At 54.7% G+C, this 10,176-nt stretch overlaps 1 long non-coding RNA gene across 1 annotated transcript; it reads left to right on the top strand.

The window, feature by feature from the left end:
* Positions 1-2,447: 2,447 nt before the first annotated feature.
* LOC134472987 (uncharacterized) lies at positions 2,448-9,048 on the top strand. Its single transcript, XR_010043062.1, has 4 exons — positions 2,448-2,900; positions 3,555-3,661; positions 3,990-4,351; positions 6,383-9,048. It is a non-coding gene; the product is annotated as an uncharacterized LOC134472987 (long non-coding RNA).
* Positions 9,049-10,176: the final 1,128 nt, after the last annotated feature.

Here is a 10,176-nt window from a genome sequence, read left to right as displayed (position 1 = left end):
CTGCGAAGGAGACGCCCCGCAGCGTTCGCCCGGAGCCCCTCCCCTGGGGGGGTCCCCTCCGCCCGGGGGTGGGGAGAGCGGTGCGTTAGGCTCCGCCCCCGCCCGGCAGAGGGAAAGGGGCGCCCTCACTTCCCTTGTCCCCATCTCCAGGAGGCACCCGGGTCCCCACCTCCCCAGCATCTCCACTGGGGAAGGCTGCGTGGAGGGGCGGGTCGGGGCCGAGACCTCTTCCCCAGCCGCCGACGATCCCCGGCCGCGCGGCCCCTTTGCTCTCCAGGTCCTACCTGGGCGCCGGGCCGCACGTCGCTCGGAGGGCGGAATCCGGATCCTGGGTGGCTTGATGGGCACCTTGCCTGCCTCCGCGCGTCAACTCCTGAACCCACTGAGCTGGGGGGGAAGGGGGCGGGGGGAGCGCCCATCCCTCAGTCCCCAGTCAACGGGCGGCCAGACACGCCCCCCACCCACCTCCACCTTACAGGGCCCGCCCCCTGCCTGCTACTCCGGATCTCACCTCCCGCCCCCTCCCCACCTCGAAACACCGGCTCCTCCCACTGCCCCCTCCAGCCTCTGCCGGCGCGGGCTGGCGACCTGTGCGGGGAGGGAAGTCTCTCCAGCTGGGGTTCCTGAGAGGCAGCTGTCCTCGCCTGCACGAAGCTCAGCTCCTCCTCGGGGTAAAGAGGCTGCATCGTCCTGCATCCACCTTGGCAACGATCCCCATCATGGGCTTAAATTCAGTCCCTATCTCTAGGATGTGGTCCTTATTGTCCCACTTTACAGATGACGAAACTGAGAGTCAAGGGAGTTAAGTGATTTTTTTTCCAATGTCCCACAGCAGGTGAGACCAGGGTTTGGGCTTACTTGAACCCGTGTGCTCTCATTCATTTATTCCACCAATATTTATCAAGTGTGTGTTCTTTACCCAGCACCATTCAAGCTAACAGAGTTACTGATAGGACAAGAAACAATAGATATAAAGACAAATCAGTTCTGCAGTGTATTACATACATCCTCTGGGAAAAGGTGGCATCCTGGAGCTTGGAGCAGAGTAGAAGGGTCTGACTTCCATGTCAAAAGCTCGTTGAGAACAAATTTTGAGGAGTGGGAGGCAAGAATGGGAGCAGGAGCCAGGTGTAGTTGTGCACGCCTGTCATCCCAGCACTTAGGAGGCTGAGGCAGGAGAAACGCCATGAGTTAAGGCCAATCAGGGCTACACAGTGAGTTCAAAGTCAACCTGCACTACAAAGTAAGACCCTGTCTCAAAAAAGAAAAGCAAGAGCGCAGCGTGGCAAGGGTGGGTCTGGTCTCTGGACCCCCTGAGAAGGTCGATAGAGCTAAAAGCGTTTGCCCGAAGCTCCTCCCAGTCCCGTTCCGTCAGGGCTTGTAATTCAGAACGTCCTGGCTCCTCAGGGCTTAGACCGAAGCTCCACCTCCCAGACGCTGCAGTCTAGGCCGCCTGACTGCGTGAGTAGCCTTCATCCCTCCTGCTTGGGGGGCAGGTGAGGAGGTCTCCACTGGAAGAACTGGGGAGCCAGGCCAGGGTGGCATGTTGCCAGCTGGGCCCCCCGGAACAGGAGCTTCTCGGTGTACCTTGCGTCTAGTGTTGGGACCCCCGAGGAGGCGTGAGAGACGCCAGACGTACGTGGGTGGTTCCCAGCTGCCTCCGGAATGAGGACCCGCAGGTGCTGGGGAGCAGAGAGCTGCTCCACCCCCACCCAAGCCCTCAAGTGACAGCCTCGCTCTGCTCTCCTCAGGATTCCAGAGGGGCCATCAAGCTTGGGACGTGGCTTTCTCAACATTTCCTTCTCCCTGGGACTCCTTCCTCTCAGCCTGGTCTGGATCCTCCTTTCCATCCTTCCCAGGGAGAAGGGCGCTCGGTTCACCCTCACTCCTGCCTCCCCCAGGCTGATTGCTTGGCTCAGCTGGCTCCACCACTGTTCTTTTTTTTTTTTTTTTTTTTTTTTAATCTTTTTATCTGTACCGGGGATCGAACTCAGGACAGCCTGCTTGAAAGGCAGGTGCTTATGCCGCTGAGCTAAATCCCCAGCCCCTTCCACCACTGTTCTTTCGGAGTGTGTCCGCAGGACCTCCTGTCTCCCCAGCAGATGGGGGCTTCCGACGGCAGGATCTGGGCTCCTTGCACCTCTTTGGGGGCTGAGAAGACCGGGGCGGGGGTGCTGACCAATAGGAGAACTCTGGGAGTTCCCCACATTGTACACAGAGGCCCTTATTCCAAAACTCAGCATCTCGAGGTATAGCTCACAATGGAGGGGTAGAGGGGTCTCTCTCCGTGCTGCAGGACTCTTGAACAGAAAGATTAGCCAGGTGATATGGGCATAGACAGATGCGGCACCGTGATCCTGGAGCCTTTGGAAGGCCTGTGGCAAGAGTTCCTGGAGCAGGGAGGTCCTGGCTGAAGATGCCAGTCCCTCCCACCTCAGGCTGAGGAATGTAGGTACAAGGGGGGCCCCAGCTTGGGGGACCTGCAGGTGGCTAACTGAGAGAACAGAGCAGCAGGCAGGACCGATGAGAGAATGAGCAAGTCTCAAGATCTAAGAAGTGGGGTGAAAGGTTCAGAAACCAGGGAAATCACCCTCTGTATTACCAGAGACAGACCAGCGCTTGGGATGTAAGTTCTCTTTATGTACACCTGGGGCTGAAGGAAGAGGGGACCACATATCTATGGTAGGCAGAATGGCCTACAGGGACTGCCTCATTTGCTCTTCAGTGAACCTGAGGAATCACTAATCTTGCTGCCATTTTACAGATGTGGAGACTGAGGCTCAGAGGCTTAAAGTTCCTTACCTGAGGTATGATGGCAAGCGAGTGAGTGTCAAAATCTGAACTCAGCTCTGTGCGACTCAGGAACCCCCCCAGTTCTTCCCAGGAAGCCTTTCAGTGAGGTAGGTGGAGGTGGCTTCTCCCCAGCCCTCACAGAGGCCTAGCCCATCCCCTACTCCAGTACCTCTTGGGTCCCAAACAGTTTGGAAAATCCCAATGGGAGCAGATGGTGGGGACAGATGGAGGGAAAAGCATCTCGGGGCTGAATTACACAAACAAACATTGATAAAGTGATTAAAACCTCAGGCCACCCCTTTCCAAAAAGGCCTGCCCACCCAGTTTGGTGTGCAGCAAGCTGTGGAGTGATGAGCTGGGGGGTCTCTGGATGCCCAGCGTCTCAGCCCCACTGATCCCAGCTTCCGCCTGCCTCCCTCTCTGCCAGGGACCACCCCCGGACCAGAGCCCAGGGTGGCAGCGCTGCCAGGAGCACAGCCCGGGAGGGGGCAGGGAGGGCCTGGATGTTCCCAAGAGAGGTGGCCAGGAGGAGCCAAGCGGTTGGGGAGGGCTGGGAACATCCTGCAAACCGAAACTGCAGACTGAAGTCAGGGGCCAAGTGGGGGGCGCTGTGGGAGCTGGGGACCCTCGGTGGGGGGGAGCCTTGCTCCGCATGTGGGGTGCAGGGAACTAGCATGCCTGTCCAGGTTGCACAAGCTGCTCCCCACTCCCACCCCCACAGAAGGGCTGAACCTTGTTCTCTGGTCTGTACTGCCCTCAAGGTGACTGTGAGGATGGAGAGAAAAGAGGCCAAAGAAGAGCCTGGTGCCAGGCCTGCACACAGTCGATGCCCAGGGGACAGTGTGGGGCAGGCCTCTTACAGAGCTCGGTGGGTAGCAGGGTGTTGGTGCCCAAAGGCTGGAGCTGGCTGGCAGGGGGCCTTCTGCTGAGCACAGGTGTGGGCTTGGAGACATTACTGGCTGTGCCCCTGAGGTTGCTGGGCTTGGCAACAGGGAATGGCTTTATGGCTCCCCGAGAAGAACCCAACTCCTGATTAAAGGTTCTGAGCCTGAGTCACAGACTCCAACCAATAAAATGCTGAATTTTAGCAAGACCTGGGTTCAGATCCTGGTAGGGCCTTTTCCTGGCTTTGAGATAGTTGGCAAAAACAACACCTCTGACCTTCTGGTTCCTTCTCTGTCAAATTGCATTTCCAGCTGCTTCCTGGACTTGCTCCCAGAAGCCCACACACACCCTGGACCTGAGCCAGTCAAGTGTCAGCTCATCCACCGCCTGGCAAGCAGCTGCCCTGTCCTCCATCCACCAAACAAGCCCAAGGCCCTGCCTACCTCGGCCACTCCTCCTGCCCACCTCTGCACATGCTCCCTTCCCAAGCCCAGCCAGCTCCACCAGGGGCCTCCCTGCCTGCCCCATTCCTGCTCAGATCTGCCCTGGCCTCCTTGCAGCTCCCCCTGCTGTGCTCAGTTTCTCTAAATCTGATTATCTTTCTGTCTGCTTAAAAACCTTCCATGGCTCTGCACTGCCTTCCAAAGTAAAGGACCATCCGAGTGGCTCCGTGGTAAGCCCCCAACTCTCACCTCCCACCTCAGCCTTACCCTGGTACCTCCCCTTGCCCTGTGACTCTCACCAGTACAGCACCCCGGGTCCCCCCCACACCAAGTCAAGGGGCTCCCCGGCCTCTCCCAGCCCTAATCTTTCCATGGGATTGGATCTAGATGGGACTGGGAGAAGCGACAGCTGAGGTCACATCCCAGCCAACGATTGCCCAGCATACTCACTGCTCTTCCCTCTGCCGGGGGAAGCCACTCCTAGCTGGAAGGGCCTCAGGGGTGGACTAGAGAGGGACAGGCCCTTGCCTGCAGTCACTGCAGGCCTTTCCTTTGGGCAGCTTCCCCAGTTACAGCCTCTGACAGATGGACTTTCAGATCTTTCTTCCACAGCTCCATGGCCGTGAAACTTCATTTCATTGTCTCTTTTGGTCTATCCTGAATTGTTTGAAATCATTCCTGGGTCACAACAAAGACAGTAATCACTTGACAGTGCAAAGGACCGGGAGACTGAGCTTCCGCTTGTCACTTGGTACACAGTTCTGTCTGAGTGCATTACAACCTGTATGCAGGGTGTGTGAGACCTGAGTCAAAACCTCAAGCACCAAGATTTGGGGTGAGGATGTGGGCAAGTCTCACTATGCAGTTGAGGCTGGCCTTGGGCTCACTTTGTAGCCCAGGCTGGTCTGGAACTTGCAACGATCTGATCTTCCTCTCTCAGCCTCCTGAGTGCTGGGATTATGGGAGTGCACCAGCACACCTGGTTTAAGCACAGATTTAAAGAGAAAGTTCTTCCTAAACTGGGACCTGCCTGCCTTCCAGAGTCTTCCTGTGGCCAGCCCTGCCCAGGGCTTGCCCAGGCTGAGCTGCACCCATTGTCAGTGGCCCAGCCTGCTCCTCACAATCTTGAAGCCTGCTTTTCATCTCCAGGCCTCTATGTGGATGGCTCTGAGGGCTGAGTGGCTATGCATGTGGTTCAGGCCTGGGCCTGAGCGAGTCAGGGCTGGTGGACACAGCCCCACCACTGGCCAGCTGTGCCTCCTAGAGCCTCGGTCCTTTCCAGAGCTGTGAGGATGGGGCTGGGGATTTAGCTCAGCAGCATAAGGGCCTGCCTTGCAAGCAGGCAGTTGTGAGTTCGATCCCTGGTACCGATAAAAACAAAAAAACACAGAGCTGTGAGGAGCCCCTAAGACAGTACGGAGGGCGGTGCACATGAAGAAAGCTGTTCGGGGACAGTCAGTACCCGAACACCCACAGCTTGGAGGCCAGGCCTTCAGAGAGGGGAGAGGTCACACTCCATCCAGTTCTAGGTTCCACAGCCGCCTGCCAGTTTTACCCATCTTATAAAAGGAAACGGAACCCAAAGAGTTAGAGCTAGATCTGAAGTGACCCAGCTCCATCTCCAAGCTCTTTGCAGGAAACAGGCAGCCTTGGAGGAGTAAAGATTTCCCAGGGGTACCCAGAACCTCAGAGCTCTACCCTAGGAGTCGAGGTTACCCTATCCCAGGGGCTTCCCAATCTGTCTCTCTTCTGGGGAAGACCAGGCCAGCTCTCATTCCTAGCACCTTAGGTTCTCCCAAGGAAGCTGGGGATTGCCTCTTTGTTTCCATAGTAACTGAGCAAAGGGGCCTCCAGAATCATTGCAGAGATACTGCATCGGTACCTGCAAGTAAAGCACATGCCCAGGGAATCCTTGGGCTGGGCACCCTTTGGTACATGCATGTATACATGCACACCCTTGCACACACATGCACATGCAATGCTTGTGTATGCACACCCATGTGTTCCCTTGTGAACACACATGCATACCCCTGCACATACAGGCTCATGCACAATGCTCGGAGCTTTGGCCTGCAAACCCAAAAGTGGGTCAGGACATCACCCTGGCTGACATGACTCCCACAGCCACCCTGGCCCACTCAGATGCAAGGAAGATTGTGGGGAAATTAGGGACTTCCACTTCTTAACACCCACTGCAGCATTCACACTTACTGTGTGCTGGGGACTGCATTTTCTTTTTTCACATGTTACATCTCCCGTAGTCCTCACAGTGCCACTCAGAAACGTGCCAGATGAAAAAACAAGCTTGGAACCAGGCATGGTGGTGCATGCCTGTAATCCCATCACTTGGGAGGCTGAGGCATGAGAATCATCATGAGTTCAAGGCCAGTCTGGGCTACCTAAGAGTTCAAGGTCAAGCTGCACTATATAGCAAGTCCTTGTCTAAAAAGAAGAAGAAGAAGAAGAGGAGGAGAAAGAAGAAGGGGAGGAGGAGGAAGAAGAAGAAGGAGAAGAGAGACAGAGAGAGAAGAGAGAGAGAGAGAGAGAAAAGAAAGCCTCAGAGAGATGGAGTGATTTGCCTGTAGACACACAGTAAGGAATGAGTTGCATTCAGGTTTGAGCCCAGGACTGTTTGGCCCCCGCCCTCATCACCAAGCCCCACAATGTCAAACCCAGGAGCACTCACGTTGGGACCTGCCTCACAGTTGGTGTGTCAGCAGTCGGGGACCAGTGCTGAGGCCTCCAGGATAGAACACCAGAGTCCCCCTCTCACCTCCAGCCGCTCCCAAGCTGGAGCAGTGATGGGTGGGACAGAAGATCACTGGGACTTTCCTTCTACTGATTTCTTCCCAGCTGATAGAAAAGGAACTTTGGGCAGCAAGAATAAGACCCATGGAGAATCCCCCTCTGGGAAAGCTGCCTGGATTTGTTCACTAGCTTTATTTTTCCCAGCAAAGGTAGGAACCCACCTGCCAGGGTCTGGCTTCTGTGGCCTCCCACGGACTTTCATGCAGACTTTGGGAAAATAATGAGCCCTGAGGTCAGCAGGGTGACTCTGAGAAGGGCGTTAGGCAGGCCAGGAAGATGTTTCCTAGGGAACAGGTTTTGAGCCTGTAATCCCAGCACTGTGGGAGGCTGAGATAGCAGGACCTCAAGTTTGAGCCCAGCCCAGGCAATTTAGCAAGACTCTGTCTCAAGATAAAAAGGACTGAGGACGAAGCTCTGTGTGGCTCCGGGTTCAATCTTGATATTAGAAAAAATAAAAAGGTCTGACAGTGAAGACGGGCTGCTGGGGAGGGAGTGAATCATCCCAAGCAGCAGGCACTGGGTGCTCCCTGGTTAGAAAATCCAGAGGCCGAGTCCCTGCACCATCACACCATCATTGTGACCACCACCACCATTGTCGTCACCCCCTTGATTAGACAACCTTTGGATCAGACATTCGAAGATATGACCTCTTGCGTGGTGACCGCAGGCAGCACAGCAGAAACGGCAGCTTTCCCCTTGGGGCCTCTCCCTGCCTAGGGTCTGCCGGCTCTGGGCAGCCCTGGCCTCGCTGTGGTCCGAGCGCGCGCCCTCTGCTGGTCGTTTGCTGATTCTGCAGAGCCACGTTCCCTCCGCCCAAGGGAGGCCCTCAGAGTGCTTGCCATAGAGGGAGCGCCCAGAGCACCAGACCTTCGTTTGGTTTTTGGCTTTTGTTCTGTTTTGTTTAGTTTCTGAGATGAGACAGTGTCTCGCTACTTAGTCACTTTGAACTTGCGATCTTCCCGCCTCAGCCTCCCGAGTGCCGGGATCACAGGCGTGCACCACCACACCTGGCATCGGATCGTCGCTCGGAATCTCACTTCCCCCATCTGCCCGTGAAAACAGACGGGAGGTCCCCCAGCAGGTCAGGGGCTAAGGCGAAGAGCGAGCGGACATTTGTCCCGCTCCCGTCTCTGTTAGGGATGTGGTCTCCACTTTCTATCACCACCCTCACTGATGGCCCCCGAAATACATGACCCTACCACTCTTGAGAGATCTGAGTGGCCGTGGGGTTCACTGACGCTCTTGTCACCGAAGGCAAAGCTCGGGTCCTTGGCTTGGCTTTGTGACACCGAGCAAGATTCCCGAGCCCTGAGCAATGCCAAGCGGGAGCCTCCCTTTGCAGAACCGAGAGGCGCGCGCACCCGGGGGTCTGCCTCCCCCGATTAGAAGCCTCTCCTCCCGCCCTGCCCCTCCCTCCTCTCCTCCCGCCCTCGCAGCCATTACCATCTTCCTTCCAAGGAAGACTCCGGAGCAGCAGAGGTGTTGCTGCTGGCTCAGCGTCGTTCAGCCAGGAGTCTCTGGATTCAGAATCTGGACTTCGGAGAGCAACCTCTGCCCTGCTCTCTCTCCTGCTCTTCTCTCCGCACTCTTATTCGTTTCACCCATTGGCTCCTCCTACAAAATAGTGTCCCGCGCTGTCCAACAATTTGTCTCCATGTGTCTGTTGCAACCGCTGGGGACAAGACCCCGGCATTTCCGGCCCTTCAACGGCAGCAGCCTCCTGGCTGCTTCATGGGTCACTGGGCCCCACTCCTGTTTTCTGCAGCCTGGGCCGCACGTTGACGCACACAAAATGACACTTTCGAAATGTGAATTGCGGCAGGAGTGGTAGCACAAGCTCCTTGTAATCCTAGCAGTGGGGAGGCTGAGGCAGGAGGATCTGCCTGAGCTCAAGGCCAGCTGGGCTACATAGTGAGTTCAAGGCTAGCTAAAAATACATAGCAGGATCCTGTGTCAAAAAATCCCCCAAAGAGAATGACAATGTGCAATGTATGTACCATTGTTGCCCCTTGACTCTCAAGTGTTGAAATTTTTAGAAAAATGTTTGTCTTTTATTCTCCTTGAAATAAAATGGATTGGAGGGAACCCCAAAATAAAAATTAAAAAATATGTAGCTCTACCACATCACAGCTTTCTTTCTTGGAGGTTCCCATTGCCAGTGAAGCTAATCTAAACTCTCTCCTACACCCTGAGCCTGGGACCATCCAACTGTGACTGATCTCTTTTCTGACATCATGCTCCAAAAGCTCCAATTTCCCTGGCTTCTTTCAGCTCCCTGAACCTATAATACTTATTCCTGCCCCAGGACTTTTGTACAGGCTGGAGCACTTTTCCTGCAATGTGTGATGTCTGCCTTTCTCCTTCGTCAGGTCTTAGTTCAGATGACAACTCCTCAAAGCACACTAGCTGCCTAGTCATCTCCACATTACTCCTGTTTTGTTTGTTTGTTTGTTTTGTTTTTTCCCCCATAGCTCATGAAAGCTTGTTTTGTTCACATCTATGTACCCAGCACCTAACATAGTACCTGGCACTTAGTTTCTCTTGCAAACATGGAACAGTCTTTCAGTACTAGTCCTATTTTTCCTGTTCCCAGTGCCTCAGGCCCTGCCTCTGACTTCTCCCTGCGGCTCCTATGTTACACAGCCTCCTCTGCTTCTGCTCCACACAAACACTGTGCTCACCTGGGCCTTGAAGCTGATGATGCCTTTTTCTCTTTCTCTTGACTAGTCCCCACTTGACTCTAGAACTGTTTTGTTTTTGTGTTTGGTACTGGGGATTGAACTCACAACCTTGCGCTTGCCAGGCAGATGTTTATGCCACTGAGCTAAATCCCCAGCCCTGTTTTTGTTTTTTTAGACAGGTTCTCAATATGTAGTTCAAACTGGCCTTGAGCTTACAGCAATCCTTCTGTTTCAGCTTTCCAAGTGCTGGAATTATAGGAATGTACCACCAGGCCTAGCCATGATGGGAATTTTTTTTTTTTTTTTTTTTTTGGTACCAGGGATTGAACTCATGACTGCGTGTTTACAAGGCAGGCACTTATGCCGCTGAGCTAAATCCCTAACCCTGATGGGAATTTTTAAAACACTTTTTTTCTTTTTTAGCAGGCATGGTATTGCACACCTAGAATGCCAACAGTGAAGAGGCTGAGGCAGGAGGATTACCAAAAGTTTGAGGCTGGTCTAGGGCTCTTTAGTGAGTTCAAGGCCAGAATGAACTATATAGCAAGATCCTATCTCAAAAAAAA

This window comes from Cavia porcellus, unplaced genomic scaffold (assembly GCF_034190915.1).
Source record: "Cavia porcellus strain 051 isolate PalLab524CR breed Dunkin Hartley unplaced genomic scaffold, mCavPor4.1 scaffold_25, whole genome shotgun sequence".
Classification (NCBI taxonomy): Eukaryota; Metazoa; Chordata; class Mammalia; order Rodentia; family Caviidae; genus Cavia; species Cavia porcellus.
This window is presented reverse-complemented; position numbering and strand designations above follow the sequence as displayed.